Below are 19,875 nucleotides of genomic sequence, written 5' to 3' on the forward strand. Positions count from 1 at the left end.
GCATGTTCTTCCTAATATTTTTTACTATAACTTTAATAATTTTCTTTCTGTTCTTTTACTTTTTATGATTTTGTTTTGTTTTGATTTTTTTTTTCTTTTTTTTCCTATTTTTTACTCTACTTTAATCATTTTCTTTCTGTTTTTTATTGTTTATTATTTTGTTTTGTTTTGATTTCTTTAACTTTATTTTTCTCTCACTTTTTCGTATTCTTTTTTTCTTTATCTTTCTTTATCTCTTTGTTTTTATTTCTCTTACTTTTCCTTTATCTTTTTCTCTGACTTTCTTTACTCATTTACTCTCTTTCTTCTCTTCTTTCTTTCCTTCTTTCAATGTTTTCTTTCTTAATTTCTTTCTCATTTTCACTGTTTTCTTTCCTATTTTCTCTCTTCCCCTTCTTTCCTACATTATATTTCTTTCTTTTTATTTATTTCCCTCATTTTTCACTAGTCTTCCAATCCCTCTTTCTGCTTATCTATCTATCTATCTATCTGGTTCTCCGTCTGTTAATCCTTCTGTCTATCTGTCTCTCCCTCTGTTTATCCGTCTCTCCGTCTCTCCCACGCTCCCACCCTTACCAGAGTCTTGATAGCGCGGCATCGTAGTGTTGGATCCCTTTAAATCTGTTCTGATCCTATGCACACACCGAGACTCCGTTATTTGCTCATACAAGATTATAGGCGTTTAGAGGAACACTGTGAACTCATTTGTATCATTTGTATCGTGGGAGTGTGGGAGAGAGAGAGAGAGAGAGAGAGAGAGAGAGAGAGAGAGAGAGAGAGGGAGAGGGAGAGGGAGAGATAAAGGGTTCTGGTGTAGATAGGGTGGGAGACAGGAGATTGTGGGTGGAAGGAAAGGAGGGAAGGAAGGGAGGAAGGCAAGAAGGAAGGAAGAAAATAAGAAAGAAAGAGAGGAAAGAAGGAAAAGAAAGGTAAAGGGAAGAAAGAAAGAATGAAAGAGAGGAAGGAAGGAAGAGAAAGATGAAGGGATGAGAGAAAGAGAAAGGTTGAGGAAGAGAGGGTTGAAGGGAGGATGAAAGAGAGAGACTGATAATCGAACTGCTTTCTTGAACTCACTAAATGCATGCACACACATACCCTTGCCCTTCACCCCCCTCCCAAAGCTTACCTGCACACGACTTTCCACTCTAGCTCATCTCAATGCTGTCCAACTTCCTGATGCAAGATTTAACCAGTCTCCTCATTCTTTCATCGCTTTTGACCGGCAAGTTTCCTTCGTCTGTATTTCCTCCTTACTATACGTTACACTTTTAAACGTCATATTAGTATTTTTTAAAAGTTATGTGGTGGGTTTTGAAGAGGGAGTATAAGGCGTCACGGATAAGAGTGCTTGATTATTTATTTATTTCCCCGGATGCCCTTTACGAGGTCACGGTGCCTCGACGCTGCCCTAAACGACCCTTCATGACCTACTGGCGGGGTGAGGAGTGTTGGGGTCTGGGGTCACGGCCGAGGTCAGGTCACACGAGGCGGGCGAGAGTGTGACCCAAGGACGGAGGTCACACGACAGGAGGCAGCGGGGTCAGCTTTCATTAACCTCGCTCGACTTGGCACCGCGTTATCCCACCGATTAAGGGGATTAAGGCGTATTTGAAGGGTGTCTCTTTCCCTTTATTTGTTTTTATGTCCTACTCACGGGATTGTTTAAAGTGGCTCTTGAACCCCATGTAGGAATTATCTACTTCCTACCCTTTCCTTCTTTTCCTTTCTTTTCTTTCCCTTCCATTCCCGTCCTGCCTCGTCTTCCGTTCACTCTCTCACCGTGTCAGTTTCCACAAACCATTTTTAGGAATTGTTTTTTTCTTCCCCTTTCTTTCCTTCCGTTCCCTTCCTTTCCCTCCTATTCCCTTCGTTTCCATTACTTTCCCTTCCTTTTCCTTCCCTTCCCTTCCTATTACTTCCCATCTCTTCTCGTCTCTTTTCATTGCTCCTTCGCTCCCATCCACTTTTTTCCCTTCCCTTCCCTTCCCTTCCTATTACTTCCCATCTCTTCTCGTCGTCTCTTTTCATTGCTCCTTCACTCCGATCCACTTTTTTCCCTTCCCTTCCTTCCCTCCCTTTTCCAACCTTTCATTGTCTTTCCATTCCATTATTTCCATTCCTTTATTCATTCTCCACTTCTTTCCCTTCATTTCAATTCCATTCTCTATTCTCCCCTTCACTTCTTCCTTTCCTTCTCTTTCTTTCCTCTTCTCTCTCTTTTCGCCTCTTCTCCCCGCATCTCTCAAAGTTGTCTAATGCTTAATAATGTAAATGTATTGCAGTTAGTATAGTTTGAGAGAGTTGAAGCGGCAGAAACAAATAGGAAGGTTAAGTAGAGGGAAGAAGAAGTCTGGGAAGGAAACTTTGTCACAGGAAGAGTGAAGAGAATGGAGGTGAATCTTTGGGTGGCAAAATACTCACTCCCTTTGCGCATTCCTTTTTTTCCTCTTTCTCTCTTTCCTTTTCTTCCTCTTCTTCTTCCTCGCACCGTTTTCTCTTTCACAGCAACTTACGACTTCCCTTCTTTTTTTCCCTTTCCTATTCTCATCATTCTTCTTCCTCTTCCTCTTCTTTTTCCTTCTATCGTTTCCCCTCTCAGTTTTTCCTCTCACAGCAACTTGTCATAACTTTCCCTTTTTTCCCCTTTTCCTATCATCATCATCATCCTTCTTCCTCTTCCTCTTCTTTTTCCTTCTATCGTTTTCCCTCTCAGTTTTCCCTTTCAAGAACTGGTCATGGCTTCCCCTCTTTTTTTCCCTTTTCCTATCCTCTTCATCATCCTTCAGTTCCCTTGTCATGTTCTCCTTCTCCTCTTCTCCCTTTTTCTTTTCCTCTTCCTCTCCCTCTTTCTCCATGCAAACTCTCTCTCTCTCCTCCTTTATCACCTTCCACTCACTCCTCCTCCTCCTCCTCTTCCTCTTCCCTTTATCTTCCCTAATGTATACTCTCCCCTCTTCCCTCCTTCCTCCTCCCTTTTATCATCTATCACTTACCCTTCCTCCTCCTCCTCCCCCTCCTCCCCCCCCTTTGTGTTGTGACAGGGGCGGATTATCGGCGCCTCGGCAGGGGATTGGCGGCCCCGACTCGATGGAGGTTTGGGAAGACAAGATTAGCACGGATCGGACGGTTCTTAGCGCCCTGAGATGGTGTGTGTATGGGGTGAGAGGGAGGGGGGTCGGGGGTAGGGAGGGGGTGTGTGGGGGTGGATTTTTGTGTGTGTGTGTGGGGTGGGGGAGGTCTGTGTCTTTTTGTCTTTCTGTTCCTGTCTGTCTGTCTTTTTTTGTCTGTTTTTTTTGTGTATGTTTTTTGTCTGTCTGTATTTCCGTTTGCCTCATCTAAAAGCGTGGAATGAACCGGTGAAACACACACACACACACACACACACACACACACACACACACACACACACACACACACACTGACAAACCAATCTTACTATAATAATTTTGCTCTCATTCAACAAAATTCACCTTCATCTTTTATTTTTTCTTTACATTTTGTCTTTTCCCTTCGGAGGTCGCCACTATCCACTTCCGTTCTTTCCTGCATGTCTCGCTAACCGTTGGAAGGAAAGAGAAAATAAAATAGGAAAAATATTGAACAGGGAAAAGAAGAAAACTCGAGGGAAAAGGGGAGTAAGGATGGAAGAGGTTGGAAGGGAGGGAGGAGGAAGGAGAAGGAAGGAAAATATTAAAATACGAAGAAGAGAGGAGGTGGATGGGGGAGCGTTGGAAAGGGGGAGAAGAGGTTAGAGGGGAAGGAGGAGGAGGAGGGAAGAAAAGAAAGGGATTTGGGGTTGAAGATTGACAAGAGTTGAGAGGTTGATAGGGAATGATTTTGAAGTATTATAGGAGGTTGAGGAAAGGGCGATGTAGAGGGACGAAAGGAGGGAGGTTGAGAGGAAGAGGAAGGAGGGGTAGGGGTTGACTAGTGAAGGGAGAGAGAGAAAAAAAAAGAGAGAAGAAGGAGGAGGAGGAGGTTAGAGGGGCAATAGGGGAGGAAACTTGCAAAGGGGAGGATGATGGAGGGGAGAGGGGAGGAAGATAAGGGGGGGAGGGGGGGCGGGGGAGCGTGATTGCCCACTGAGGAACCAGCTGAGCCCTGGGACGCCTATTAGAGAGAGAGAGAGAGAGAGAGAGAGAGAGAGAGAGAGAGAGAGAGAGAGAGAGAGAGAGAGAGAGAGAGAGAGAGAGAGAGAGAGAGAGAGAGAGAGAGAGAGAGAGAGAGAGAGAGAGAGAACCATATATATTATTACCAGTATCTTGTAGCTTTGGTAGTATGTATCTGCATTGGGAAATTTCTTAACAACTCTCAATTTCATTTTATTATTAAGTTCATTATACAGAGAATCTTACATCACTGGCACCCAGGTACACTTATACAGCCATTCTTTAAACTCATTGCACTTTGAACTTCATCTTTTCAATCATTCTTCAAAGTTTTTTATATGTGTAACCTTACAATCCCGGTGTGTTATGATTCTTCAAACACCTTATAGTTATACACAGAAAACGTTATTCATCTCATTATTCTTGAAGTTGATTTTTTTTTTTTACGTCTATGCCTATAGCGCCGGTAGGCTTGCTTGAGGGGCCTGGATGGTATTCGACCCCAGCCCGTCATGGCGCAGGCAAGTGTTTATCGTGGCGCCATCTTCTCTTGATTATGCAAAGAACGTAAACTCATTGATATCGCGGTATACATTCACCTCATTATCCTTGTCATTATCTTCATTTATCTACCTTTACCTACCTTCATTAATTACCTTTACTTCACTATCTATTATCCATGTCCCGAAGCTCAGTATATATATGTAGCAAACTGCCTCACTTCCGCTGTAATAAGGTGTCTTTCTTTTATTGTGTATAGGAATCGAGCGGTCGGGCAGGTGGGTTAATAAGTGGTAGGTGAGTGACCCTGATTACCTGGATGTGGGCAGTGATTGCGTCCTGGTGGTGAGTCTGTGGTGGTAATAGGAGCGTTTACAGCCGAGGAGAGTTACAACAACCTGCCTGCCTGCCCTCCCTGCCTCTGGTTACCCCTTAACTATGGTGGTTAAGGTAATTGGACGGTAATTAAATGCCCAGTTTCTGCTTCGGGAGAGAGGAAGAGATGGATAGATAGAGAGAAACTATTATTTAATTTGGAATCTCTTCCTATAATGTTTTCGGGAGCAGAGCTATAGCGGGCTTTTTTTGCTTATTCGTCTTTCATTTTACCCTTGAGTGGTCGTCTTTCTTGTAAACGTAAAGAAAATGCCAAGGAAAAATAATGGTCACCGATCTAATAGGTGGAGTTTCAAGAGCTCCATCTACACCATCATCCTCTTCATCAGCATCAATATTCATTATTAGCCAACTGCAAGACAAATTAACTTAAGACTATCAGTGACTTCTCAGTGGGAATTGGGCTTGCATGGAGACTCGCCCGGAGGGATCATCGGACTTGGCGTCGTAGGGTGGGCGAGGCGACGCACTCCCCGATGTATGCGCCCTTTGATTGATTGATTTTTCATGCATTGTGCTCACTTCTCACTGTCGGATGTTCCTCTCGATCCAACAATCAAAGGTTATATTTTCATCTTTCCACTTGTTTGGTTCTCTGTCGGCCCTGACTTCTGGGTAGCCACTCAAATGGTATATATGAAGGCTGTGCTTAACTTTACTTATACAAGGTTCATGTTTTCGTTTGATCTTTATACTATACGGGACTGTAGGGAAATTTGTTTATCTCTACATGTAAGAGTGTTATTGAAGATGGCGAATGGAGATGGGGTTGGAGAAGGAGGAAGAGGGGAAGAATTTCATGGTGTTCGATGGATAGAGATCGGAGAGGGTCATCAGAAACAGCGACCCCAAGATATAAAAATGGGAAAAAATACCAAGACGGGAGCTGTATAGTCATTCCCTCTGGCTCTGTACTCTCTACGCATTGAAGCTGAACCAAGGGAGAAAGAGTTGAAGGAGGAGGGGAAGAATTTTATGGTGTTCGATGGATAGAGATCGGAGAGACTCATCAGAAACAGCGACCCCAAGATATAAAAATAGGAAAAATAACCGAGACGGGAGCTGTATAGTCATTCCCTCTGGCTCTGTACTTTATGCATTGAAGCTGAACCATGGGAGAAAGAGTTGAAGGAGGAGGGGAAGAATTTTATGACGTTCGATGGATAGAGATCGGAGAGGCTCATCAGAAACAGTGACCCCAAGATATGAAAATAGGAAAAATAACCGAGACGGGAGCTGTATAGTCATTCCCTCTGGCTCTGTACTTTCTACGTATTGAAGCTGAACCAAGGGAGAAAGAGTTGAAGGAGGAGGGGAAGAATTTTATGATGTTCAATGGATAGAGATCGGAGAGGCTCATCAGAAACAGCGACCCCAAGATATAAAAATTGGGAGACGGACGGGAGCTATATAGTCATTCATTCCCTCTGGCCCCGTCCCTCTAAAGGCTGCCACGCTGTCGATAAGGTTTTCACACTTGGCGGGGGGCGGAGGCACGGCCATTGTTTTCTTGTTTTCGAGATCTCGGGAGTTCGTTATCGCTCGTGGCAATGCCCATCTTGTTTTTATGCAGATCGATACAGCGATACTCGGCGGTGGAGGCGGCGTCGGTAGCTTTGTGTCACATCTCTATATATGATGCTGCCTTGAGGGGGGACTAAATGGGTTTGTGTATGAGGGAAAGTGTGTGTATGTATTTGCGTGGGTGGATGGGTGTGGGGGGGGGACGTCTTTGTGTGTGTGTGTGTGTGTGTGTGTGTGTGTGTGTGTGTGTGTGTGCGTGCGCGACAACTCCATTAGGGCTCGTTGCGGGAGTAAGCAAGAGTAAAGATAAAGATATACATCGTAAGGAGGGATGTTTAAGAGCCTTCCCTCCCTCCCTCTCTCTCCCTTCTTCCCTCCATCCCTTCTCTCGTCTCCCTCCTTCCCTCCACCACCGGCCAGTCCATGCTATATTATTGTCTATGGAAGCATCCCTCTCTACCTCCCTCTCCCTCTCTACCTCCCCTTCCCTTCCCTTCCCTCTCAGCCCCGGGTCGTCGTAAAGGTAAGTGCCTACCCATGCTGAAAACGACACAATGGGGCGAAAATGTGCGAAAATGCCGGCGTATTGGTGGTGTAAATCAACGCTCGGAGGTGACAACCCAGGCAGGCGGTGAAGAGCTTTGTGCCGCTTGCCAATAACTGGAAAACTAACTGCCCGGTGTCTCTGTCTGTCCCTGCGTCTGTCCGCTGTCCACCGTCACTGTCCGTTCCTTCTCCTCCTCCTTCTCCTCTTCTCCTTCCTCAGTACCTGTCCGCCCCTATCCTGACCTTCCTTTCTCCCCTCGATATGCGTCAACCTATCCACCGTCTACTCAACCTTTCCCTGTCTACATTTTTTCTACTAACTGGACAACTCACTGCCGATGTTCCTCCTCTGTTTCCTCTGTCCATCTCCATCCGTCTGTTTTTCCTCCCTCCCTCAATACCTGTCCACTCAAACTTACCTTTCCTTCTGTCCTTCTGCCCTGTGTCCCTGTCTTTTTTTTTTGTATTAGTCACTGAAAAAAATATGGTTGCGTCTGTCTTCTCTGTCCAACTCCATCCGTCTGTTTTTCCTACCTCCCTCAATACCTGTCCACACAAACTTACCTTTCCTTCTGTCCTTCTGCCCTGTATCCCTGTCTGTTATTTGTATTAGTCACTAAAAAAGAATATGATTGCCTCTGTCTATTCTGTCCACCTCCATCCGTCTGTTTTTCCTTCCTCCCTCAATACCTGTCCGCCCCCGACCTTACCTTTCCTTCTGCCCTGTGTCCCTGTATCAATTATTTTACTTTTAACTGAAAAAAAAAAATATGATTGCTTCTGTCTAGTCTGTCCACCACCACCGTCCGTTTTTCCTTCTTCCTTCCTCCCTCAATACCTGTCCTCCCGACCTTACCTTTCCTTCTGCCTTGTGTCCCTGTCTCCATTTTTTTTTTACTACGAACTGAAAACTATTATTGCGTGTGTGTCTCCGCTGTCCACCGCTGTCCCTTCCACCGCCCTCAGTATTACCTGTCCGGCTAACCTTACCTTTGTTTCTCCTCCCATCCCCCTTCTTATTAACCTTTACCTGTTTCCCTGTCTCCATGTCTTTTTATATTAACTGAGTATCTATAACCTATGCCTCAACGCCTATACCTATATCTCCACCTGTCCACCGTCTATTTCTCCCATATTCCTGTCTCTTCACTGTCCTTCTTAACGTCAATTCTCACCATTATGTCTGTCTATTCAGCCTCTATCTATCTCTATCTCCTTCTCCCTGCTACCTGTCTCTGTCTACCTCTCTGTGCACTTCTGTACCTGCCTACCTTATTGCTAAAGAAGATAGTTAACGGGGTTCTTTCTAGTATATATTTATTTTTGTATTAGAGAGAGAGAGAGAAGAGAGAAGAGAGAAGAGAGAAGAATTTCCGCATGCGTGAACCCAAATGCAAATCATCTCTCTACTGAACTTGTTGTGTAAATGAGCCGGCGACTCTGAAGACATCTCATCGTGTTTATGACAGTTCACGGGCCGGCTAACTACACACCCTTGTCCCTCCAGCCTCCCTCCTCTCTCTTCCTCTCTTCCAGCCTTCCTCCTTTCCCTTCTTCCCTTCCTGTTTCCCGCCTCTCCTTTTTTCCCTTCTTGCTTCTCACCCTAACCTAAACCTAACCCAAACCTAACCTAAGTCTAACCCAAACTCAACCCAAACCTATCCCAAACCTAACCAAAAATAACCCAAACTTAACCCAAACCTAACCGAGGTCCACCATCATAGTCCGTTCCTTCTCCTCCTCCTCCTCCTCTTCTTCCCTCTTCTCCTCACTCAATACCTGTCCGCCCTACCTTACCTGTCTGTCTCCTTTCGATATACGTCTACCTATCCACCGTCTACTTAACTATTCCCTGTCTCACTCTTTTACTAGTAACTGGACAACACACACTTGGTGCATACTCGGGTATAGACTACAAATACTGAGGTAGACCTTAAACCTAAGTGGCATCAACGTGTTATTTTAGGCAGTCTGGTCCTTCATTTCTTCCTTCCCTCCCTCACTCCCTTCCTTCCCTCATTCCTTCTCTTCATTCCCTCTCACACTTCCTTCCTTCATTCCCTTCCTTCATTCCCTCCCTTCATTCCCTCACTCACTCTTCCCTTCATTCCTTCCATCCCTTCCTCCCTCCTTCACTGCCTCCCTCTCTCTCCCTCCCTTCATTCCCTCCCTCCCTTCTATTCTCCCTCCTGCACTACCTCCCTTCATTCCCTCCCTCCCTTCCATCCTCCCTCCTTCACTACCTCCCTTCATGCCCTCCTTCACTACCTATAGCTTCCAGGCCTTGCTTATAGGAGGAGGTGGGGGAGGAGAGCTGTATAGGCCGGGCAGGCAGGGCTGGAGACACGGCCGCATGCCCACTGTTTACATTTCAGCGGCTACCCCTCCGCCTCTAAATCACGGCTTATCGGGGCCCTCCATCGCCGCCTCCACCGCCGCCGCCGCTGCAGGCACACACCCTCTAGAGTTGTCAAATTAGCAGACGTGTAGACAGGCCGCCCCGTGACCCCCCGGCAAGGATTATCGCGTGTCTGCTATATAACTCGTGTTTACCTGTAGATCACCTGATACACGGCCCGAGAGCGATTGCCTCCACCTTGACTTCTATTACTACTACTACTACTACTACTACTACTACTACTACTACTACTACTATAATTATTACTACTACTACTACCACTACTACTACTACTACTACTACTATTACTGCGACTGTCACTAGTAGGTATTCTCGTGCGTGGTTGTAGTGGTTGTGGATGTGATTATAGTAGGTGAAGTAGTAGTAGTAGTAGTAGTAGTGGTGGTGGTGGTAGGAGGAGAAACTGTGGTGAAACTATGACTATTACTATGATTAAAGCATTGATTAAAACTATGATTAAAACTATGAATTAAAACTATTATTATTTGCTCTCATTTCAAGTCTAGGATGAAATGCATGAAATAGGTCAACGCTTTTACCTCCTCTCCCTCCTCCTCTTCGTCCCTCTCTCCTCTCTTCCTCCCCTTCACTCTCATGCTCGGGCGGGGAGGCGATACGGCTGACGCGGGGGTGTGAGTGAGGTGCGTCCACGCCTGAAGGGAAGTGCTTACCTGCTGGAGGAGGAGGAGGAGGAGGAGGAGGAGGAGGAGGAGGAGGAGGAAGAGGAGGAGGAGGAGGAGGGGAACGATGATTTACAGTCTGCAACCTCAATTCTTCCCTTCCCTCTCTTTTTCCTCTTCTCTCTATTCTATTGTCTCTCCCTTTCCCAGTTTGACATCCTTATTTACGTACCTGTCCTCAACCTGTCAACGTGGGCTTCCCTTCTCTTCCGAAATTTCTCTCTCTCTCTCTTTCTCTCTCTCTCTTTTTTTTTTCTTCTTTTTTTTTCGTGCTGTGGATTGTGTTGTGGTCTTGCCCTTACCTCGCCAACGCTTGCATATTCTTCCTTCCTAAACTCCCTTTCCCTAATCTTTCCCTCCCTAATCTTGTGCATATTTTTCCTTCCTAAACTCCCTTTCCCTAATCTTCCCCTCCCTAATCTTTTGCATATTTTTCCTTTCTAAACTCCCTTTCCCTAATCTTCCCCTCCCTAATCTTTTGCATATTTTTCCTTCCTAAACTCCCTTTCCCTAATCTTTCCCTCCCTAATCTTGTGCATATTTTTCCTTCCTAAACTCCCTTTCCCTAATCTTTCTCTATTTTATTTATTTATTTCATTGATTTTTGGACATTAATATTATTATTAGTAGTAGTAGTAGTCGTGGTATTAGTGATGATAGTAGTAGAAGTAATAATTATATTCATCCTCTTGTAATCTCTTTCTATATTCTTGCGTTAATAAGTCGTAGTATTAATAATGATAGTAGTAGAAGTATTAATTATGTACAGCCTCTTGTAGTCTCCTTATATCCTCGCGTTAAAAGGGAAAATAGAACCAATTTCCATGTTTCTCACCACCAAGATGTCATATGCTGAGAGCCAACGCCGAGTGCCAGTCAAGTCCGCGGCCCTTTGCTCAGAGTCCCTGCCAGCAAGCACCACCACAGCGGCGTAGGCGTGCTATTTTAGGCCCAGAGAAAGAGAACGATGCGGGCCTGGGAGTGGGTGTAGCTGTGACGTTTGCTCCTGCTTCACTAAACCACCTTTATATCATCATTATCTTGTCATTATTATCATCGTCTTTTCAGCCATTACACACACACACACACACACACACACACACACACACACACACACAGATCAGACCACGGGTGAATGAGAGAGAGAGAGAGAGAGAGAGAGAGAGAGAACATCAAGTCCCGTGTGGTCTAGTGGCTAGGATACGCGGCTCTCACCCGCGAGGCCCGGGTTCGATTCCCGGCACGGGAAGATATTTTTATTATTAGGGTTTTGTTTTAATATGGTGGCAGTGTTTGCGAATTGTGTAAATTTGTCCTTTTTCAGCGGCAGTGCACGTTTTGGGGTACTTTGCTGCCGATGAGAGTGATGATCCTGCCACAGCTTATTAAGAAGTGTTTAACATTTTCCCGTGCATTCATCGAAGGGTGTCGGCCGCGCCCCTCCTTCCCGTGTTGTGCGTTCCCGTGTTGTGCATCACAGGACAAGGAACAGGAAGTTGTCACGCCCAGCCTCGTACTCTGGTCAATGCTCCTCACGCTGGGCAGTCCACACATTATGAGAGACAGGTGTGACTGCGCGGGCTAGCTGTTATCTGAACTGAGCTGATAACAACAACACATCCAATCTATTGATATGATCGCACGACGTTAAAGACACGCACGAACCTAACCAGGGAGACCTTTACTTTCTGCGCGTATTAAGACATCAGATATGAGCTAAGTGTCAGCAGCCTGCTTGGAAAGGACTATCCTCCATCTATGATCTAACTATCCTTGTTGCTTTCCTATCCTCCACCTCACTGTCATCTACTGCCTGGCCATCTTCCTCCTCCTTCTCCTCCCCATCTTCTCCCTGTGCTAACCTCCTCCCCCTTATCTTTTCCTTCCCTTGCTATCCTCCTCCTCCCCACCTTTTCCTTCCCTTGCTATTCTCTACCTCCCCAGCTTTTCCTTCCTTGACCGTCCTTCTCCTTCCCATCTCTTGCTTCCCTGGCCGTCCTCCTCTTCCCCATCTCCTCCTCCTTGCTCTCCTTCTCCCCACATCTCCTCTAGCCCTCCCCTATTCCTGTTCCCTATCGTCTCTTACCCTTGCTCTCCTCATTCTGCCCTTCTACTTCCTCCTCTCCATCCTCCTCTCCTTCATCTGACTCCTATTCCTCATCCCCCTTCTCCTCTTCCTCACCGTCTCCTTCCCTATCCTCCTTCTCCCCATTCCCCATCTACCTCACCTTCCCCACCTCGTCCTCCAATTCCCCTTCCCCATCCTCCTCCTCCCCATCCTCAAAATCCTTCTCCTCCATCCCGCCCTGGGCAGTGATCCGTAATTATTCCGCTAAACGCGCCCGACCCAGCTACTTATAACCCACTCGGCCGCCCACCTGCTGATTTATCGCCAGATAGAGCCAGGCTGTTTTCTCGAGGCCGGCGACCCAGCGCTGCGACGGTAAACAAGAAAGCAATAAAGGCCTTAATGAATCCATCAGCTCAGATCCGTATCCTAGCCTGGCCGCGGCGCCCTGGACACATGCGGCGGGGTTTGTGTAAGGCGGGGTGGAGTTGTTGTTTTTTCGCGTGTGGGTTTTTTGTAAGCTTAAATCACGGTGGGGATGTTACTGATGGTTGGTGGAGGGGATATCTAGCGTGATGTTATGGACAGATGCGGCGGGGTTTGTGTAATGGGGAAGGGAGGGGGTAGTCGTCTTTTATTGTGGTGTTTTTGTAAGAGTAAGTCACGGTATAGGGATGTTACTGATGGTTGGTGGAGGGGATATCTGGAGTGATGTTATGGACAGATACGGTGGGGTTTGTGTAAGGGTGAATGGAGGGGGTAGTCGTCTTTTATTGTGGTGTTTTGTAAGAGTAAGTCACGGTATGTTACTGGTGGGCGGTGTTATAATGTGTTGAGGGGAACCTTGCCCTGATGTTCCTGTTCTTTGATGCGGCAGGATTTGTGTAAGGGGGGAGGGAGGGAGGGAAGGGGTGACTTTATTTGTGGTGGTTTTGTAAGAGTATAAGTCATGGTAGGTATATAATGGTTGGTGCTAGTGTGCATGGGGTGAAACGTGGTGTGATGTGACGGTTGTTTGTGGATGGGAAGAACGTGTTTTATATATATTTTGTGTGTGTGTGTGTGTGTTGTCCTTATAAGAGTAAGTCCGGTAGGTATAGAATTGTTGGTTGAGGGCTCAGTGTGTTGAAGGGAGACGTATAGTGTGCATGATGTGACGGCTCTGTATGGAGAGAAAGAACGTATTTTGTACCTTATTTTTATTTTTAAGTTAGACAAGCATTTGTTAGGTTGTGTTACTGTGTTCAATAAAGCCTTGGAGTTTTTATATGAATAGGGAGAACGCTTCTTTAGGTTTTCTCCTAAACCTTTTACTACTTTTTTTATCCCTTCTCACGTTACTTCTTTCTCTTTTCTTCTTTCGTTAACCATTTCTCCTTCAGTTCATCATTTCTGCAGTCGTCACTCCTCCCTAGACTCTCTTTCTCCCTAATACTGCTTCTTTTCACTTTCCAAGCCAGTTCTTTCTCAGTTCTTTTCCCGCGCCGTCGCTTCACCCTTGAGCCGCGTCCCTGCCTTTATCGCGCTGCTCCCCGGCGTGAGGGCATCGGGGTCGGGGCGGGCAGGGCAGTGAGGTCAGGAGGGCGGCCGCGGGTTACTGCCTGGAGGGGCCGTAAAGCGTTATCGTAGACTCGTGTCGACTAATGGACGCCGCTACTGTGTGTTGTGTGTGTGTGTGTGTGTGTGTGTGTGTGTGTGTGTGTGTGTGTGTGTGTGTGGACCCTCTACCTACCACTGCCACCTTGCTCCCTGCCTGCTAAATGGTCACTAAAGGAGTCTTACCTCGTTCCCTCTCTCCTCCTCGTTCTCCTTCTGCTGTTTCTGCTGATTTGCCTCCTCCTCCACCTGCTGCTGTGTCTGCTACGCCTTCAGTCTGTTCCTCTTACTGTGTTCTGAATTTCTCCGCTCTTTTCTTCTCCTTTCTCTTCTCTTTCTTCCCTCGCTGAGACTGTAACGGTATATTAATCCCTTCTTCATTTATTTTGGCCTCAGGAAAGTTGAGAGGTAGTTGTGGTAGTGTCCTTATCCCTGGCTGGTTCTTCTGTGTTATGTTGTAGTCAGTTCCGATGAAGGGAAAGAGTGAAGTAAGCATAGGAGAGAGAAGGAGAATATCATGGAGGGAGAAGAAAAGAGTAAAGGAAGAATAGGAGAGAGAAGGAGAATGTCATGGAGGGAGAAGAAAAGAGTAAAGGAAGAATAGGAGAGAGAAGGAGAATGTCAAGGAGAGGAGAAGAAAAGAGTAAAGGAAGAATAGGAGAGAGAAGGAGAATGTCAAGGAGGGAGAAGAAAAGAGTAAAGGAAGAATAGGAGAGAGAAGGAGAATGTCATGGAGAGGAAAAGAGTAAAGGAAGAATAGGAGAGAGAAGGAGAATGTCAAGGGGAGGAGAAGAAAAGAGTAAAGGAAGAATAGGAGAGAAAAGGAGAATGTCATGGAGAAGAGAAGGAAAGAATAAAAGAAGAATAGGAGAGAGAAGGAGAATGTCAAGGGGAGGAGAAGAAAAGAGTAAAGGAAGAATAGGAGAGAGAAGGAGAATGTCAAGGAGAGGAGAAGAAATAGTATACGAGCCTGCCTTAACATTCTCATAAGAAAAGGAAAAAGAAAAAGACGAAGAAGAAATGAAGAAGAAAAAGAAGATATGAAAGAGGAAAAGGAGGAAGAGGACGAGGAAGAGGAGGAGGAGGAGCAGAAGCAGCACCTGACCTCTGGAAGGGAGGGTGGGAGGGGTCGGGCGCCATCAGAGGTCAAGGCAGCGTGGCCGGCGGGGCGGGGCAGGCGTCACTTCGATCATGGTAATGGGGCAGCGCTATCCATCACGGGGCGGGGCGGGGCGGGGCGGAGGGCGGCGGAGAGAGTGAAGGGGAAGGAAGAGGGTGGCAGACAAGAGGATGGGAGGCTGGACAAGAAGGGTGAAGGAAAGGGAAGGGAAGGGAAGGGAAGGAAAGGGAATGGAAGGGAAGGGAAGGGGGAGGAAGGGGCGGGGACGATACTGTGATAGAGGAGATTTTGTGCACCTTCCTTTTGTATGTTCTCAGTGTTGTGTGTGTGTGTGGGAGTTATTGTTATTAATGGTTATTTCTATAGGGTGGATCGTGTACGCTAACATACATGCACACACACATATCTTCTCATTATCACCATCATCATTATTATCATTTTCTTCCATCATTTGTATTTGCACACGGAGAGACAAAGGCCTATAGTAACCCAATGTTCTCCACCTCTCTGTCCTGCTTTGGGGAACACTCTAATCTCATGTCTGCTGTGACTTTTCTTATAACAGCTTCTGGTTGTTACTCTGTTTTTATTTTTTCGGTTATCCATCTGATGTCAGTTTCACGCATGTTCCACCTGCCTAAGTTCATTTCTCATTCTTTAGTCATTGATAATCTAACTTTTTCTCAGTTTCCCAGTCCATGATCCTTGCCTTCTATCTCTCCATGGCGTATACCCAGCATCCTCTCTCCATTCCGTTTAGTGCACTCTTAGCCTTTCCTTTATAATGCTTTTCGTGAAGAGCCAAGTCACTAAAACGCATGTTAGGACAGGCAGGATGGACTAATTGGGAGAGGGAGAGGGAGAGTGGGAGGCTGCTGTTCCCTGTGTTGATAGTATTAACAGAAGCACTGTCTCTTTCTTATATTTCTTTCCGATTTACTCTTCGTGACAACAAATCTCTTCACACCAAAGCTTGACACACATGACTCCCCTCCCCTCACTCGCCCTCATCAACCATCCCCCCCCCACACACACACACACACACACACACACACACACACACACACACACACACACACACCGTGGCGGAGCTGTACAGGTGGATCTGACGCACCAACACGAACACCACTAATGAGCTGTCAGCAGGTGACGGCTATGATCGGGAGGATGTATCAGGGCGGGGGCGGGCAGGTCAGAGGCCGGCACAAGGCCCTGGGCCGGCCATGGGCGTCACGCGACCCTAATTTGAAGCCGCGCGGGGCACCGCCTGGAGGACCCTAATGCCTCCCCGACACGCCTCCTGCAGGGCGGTGGGGGTGGAAATATTATTATTATTATTATTATTATTATTATTATTATTGCTGACAACTATAACACTTTCAGTATCAATACGAATAAAAAACACACACACACACACACACACACACACACACACACACACACACACACACACACACACACACACACACACACACAACCACACGCACACCCACCCACCACACACATACGCATGCTCGCAAGCACGCAAGAACACACGAACGCACTGCAGCATAACAGGCGTAGCAAGGCAATGTGAAATCTTCTCAGCTAGTTTTCATTTGGTGACATTGTTCCTATGTGAAGTCATCCTTTGGCCATTTTCTCCATCTAAGTCATTGGTAAATGTAGATAATATTTAGTTACATATTTCATTGCTTCATACATGAAAACTGTTGCCTAACACGATAAAAATGGCCGTTAAGTTTAATAATCAGGAATACAAATTGATTCTCGTCACCCAACGCTGATCTCGGCCATCCATCATTCCTCAGCCACGCCTTCCCTCGGTGCAGGATCTCTTTCTTACCCCTGGGGAACATTTCCGCCCCTGGAGGCCCTCGCTTCCTCCCTGAGGAAGCCGCCTCTCCCTCCATCCCTTGACGACACCGAGCATTAGCCTCATTTGCGTCTTATAAGCACAATTTAATTATGAAATGTAAATAGCGGGAAGGACTCTTACAATGCCTCTTTCGCGTTACCTATCCTCATCATCATTATCATCACCCTCGGCCATCATTAGTCTCCTCAGTGACGAAGCCTTTCCTGAGTTTTCCGCCTCGCTGTCTTGTAGTATTGTGTTCCCTCCTGCTCGTGCAAGTGTTCTAAGTTTATCTCTTCACTCTCTCCACCGGTCCTCACAGCTGGGTGTTCACTTAGCTGCTTTGCTCGTCCATCTGTCATCAGTATTACTCTATTGACATCCACACACCAATATCGCCACCCTCATTAAATAATCGCCTAAGTCATTTTTCAGTGATTTCCAGGTTTTTGTCTACATCAATTTTTTTTTAACATATGACGACCATTTCTGTATAGTTACCTTCATTATTCAGGGTTTGAGTGTTCTGGAATTGGCCTCTGCATTTCTGCCCAGATCTTAAGCCAAATGAGATGATGACAGTTCTTTTCTGATTTCCTGAGAAGTAGAAAATAATGACTTAGTCGGTTTGTTTACGAAGGTGACGATATGCACCATCTGAAAAGGAGTTTTTTTTTTTTCTATCCGTCTTATTAGTTACATAGCGATTTTTATCTAATGATGTATAGATGAAGCATTTATTTAGCTATTAATCAGTCCATTACACTAATCACTCAACCCAGAATGAAGTTTTATGTATAGTTATTTGCATCGGCCAGCATTGTGGGTTTGTATGTTTGTGTGTTATATTTTGGTTGGGCTTAATTGGGTTTTCGGTTGTTTTTGTCAGTTTGGTTGGGTTGTTCCTTGTTTTTGTTTTTGTTCTTTCGGTAACGGGATGGTTGAGGAAAACGCGAGGATCGAGAACGCGAGGATACACTTGTAGGTAGAAGAGGAATAGTCACTGAGCGAGAGAAGTAACGTTTTGGGGAGAAGGATCGGCCGGGTGACAGGGGCGGGGCAGGGCACGTAGGCGGGCGCGCGGGGGTTACCCTTGACACGGGGGAGGGCTGCAGGGTGATTAGGGAAGGTGGGAGGGGCCGAGGGCGATCACGGGAGGAGCTGCTTGGGGACACACACATGTTAGCCACGCACTCCCGCCTTGTCTTCTAATCACTTATATCCTTTCTGGGTGTGTGTGGGGGAGAGGGCGTAGAAGGGGGTTATGTGTGTGTGTGTGTGTGTGTGTGTGTGTGTGTGTGTGTGTGTGTGCGTGGACGTGTGTGTTAGGAAGGAGGGGAGGAAGGGAAGGGAGGGAGGCAAGGGGCGGGGACGCAGGACGGAAGAGGAGCAAAGGGACGCATTTCAGCTCGTCACAACAAGCGGCGCGGAGTAAAAGGTTCCCGCCGATAACATCAAGGCCCAGGAAGTGCTGCCGTTCCCTCTGCGTCCCCCTTAACACACTGCCCCTCCCCCCTCCCCGCTCTTTTCCTCTCATCTCCTCTCCCTTGTCTCTTTCCTTCTATCCCCCTTTTCTTCTCTTAACCCTGCCTCCTTTCTCTTTTTCATAAGAACATAAGAACGTAAGGAGTCTACAAGAGGCCGGTTGGCCTATACAAGGCAGCTCCTGAAAGTCTATCCCCACCTTACCTCACTATCCATGAATTTATCCAACCTCTTGTTGAATGTATCTTTGGTATTGGCAACCACAACATGACTGCCAAGCCTGTTCTACTCATCCACCACTCCATTGGTGAACCAGTTATTGCCTATGTCTTTGTTGAGTATTGAATTTGTCTAACTGAAAACCATTGATACGTGTCCTACCTGGTTCTTTTACAACCAAAACCTTATTGACATCCCCTTCATTAAAGCCTTTCATCCATTTATAGACCTCGATTAGGTCTCCTCGCAACCTTCGCCTTTCTAGAGAGTGTAGATTTAAATGCTTCAGTCTATCCTCATAAGGCAAGTTTCTCACCCCTTGAATCATTTTTGTCATCCTTCTCTGTACAGATTCTAACATCTTGATATCCATTCTATAGTAGGGGGACCAGAACTGAACCGCATAATCGAGATGAGGTCTAACTAGTGCTAAGTAAAGTTTGAGGATGACTTCAGCGCTCCTATAGCTTACGCTCTTTAGAGATGAAACCAAGTACTCTGTTTGCCCGATTTTTAGCCTGAATGCATTGAGCCCTAGGACGGAGGTCAGCGTTCACTAAGACTCCTAAGTCTCTCACACCCAGACCTGCTTAGAGGTGTGTCATTTAAGGAGTAATTGTGTGAGGGGGTAATCCTACCTATACACTCAAAATACTTCACTTCCCGACATTGAATTCCACATGCCACTTCGCCGCCCAATCATAGTCTGTAAAGTTCATTCTGGAGAACGCTAGCGTCCTGGTCTGATTGGATTACTCTACCGATCTTGGTATCATCTGCGAACTTACTGACATCACTATTAATTCCTATGTCCAAATAATTGATGTAAAATGATAAAAAGCAGAGGACCCAGCACCGACCCCTGTAAGACTCCACTCACAACACTGACCCATTCAGGTTTTTTACCATTGATTTGTGCTTCCTACCACTAAGCCACGCCCTGATCCAGTTGAAAAAATATTGTCTCCCATGAGTAACGACCGTGACAGGACTCGAACCTGCAATCTTCGGATCCGAAGTCCGACGCCTTATCCATTAGGCCACACGGTCTTATGTTTCATCTCCCTCGTTTGTTTGTCTGTTGCCTCCTCTCCTCTTCTTTTTCCTCTTCTCCCTATCTCCCTCTCTTAACACTGAATTCTCTCCCCTCTCTCTTCTCCCTCTCTCTTCTTCCCTTAGCAATGTTCCTCCCCTTCTCTTAACACTGACTTCTCTCCCCTCTTTCTTCTCCCTCTTTTCCCCTCTCTTCCCTTAGCAATGTTCCTCCCCTTCTCTTCTCCCTCTTTTCCCCTCTCTTCCCTTAGCAATCTTCCTCCCCTTCTTTTCTCCCTCTTTTCCCCTCTCTTCTTCCCTT

General features: G+C 46.2%; 2 non-coding genes across 2 annotated transcripts; one reads left to right on the forward strand and one right to left on the reverse strand.

The window, feature by feature from the left end:
• The first annotated feature begins 11,352 nt into the window (after positions 1 to 11,352).
• Positions 11,353 to 11,424, forward strand: Trnae-cuc (transfer RNA glutamic acid (anticodon CUC)). The gene has a single exon. It is a non-coding gene; the product is annotated as a tRNA-Glu (tRNA).
• Positions 11,425 to 19,498: 8,074 nt separating this feature from the next.
• Positions 19,499 to 19,571, reverse strand: Trnar-ucg (transfer RNA arginine (anticodon UCG)). The gene has a single exon. It is a non-coding gene; the product is annotated as a tRNA-Arg (tRNA).
• Between the last annotated feature and the right edge of the window lie 304 nt (positions 19,572 to 19,875).

Source organism: Eriocheir sinensis, chromosome 26, assembly GCF_024679095.1.
Source record: "Eriocheir sinensis breed Jianghai 21 chromosome 26, ASM2467909v1, whole genome shotgun sequence".
Lineage (NCBI taxonomy): Eukaryota > Metazoa > Arthropoda > Malacostraca > Decapoda > Varunidae > Eriocheir > Eriocheir sinensis.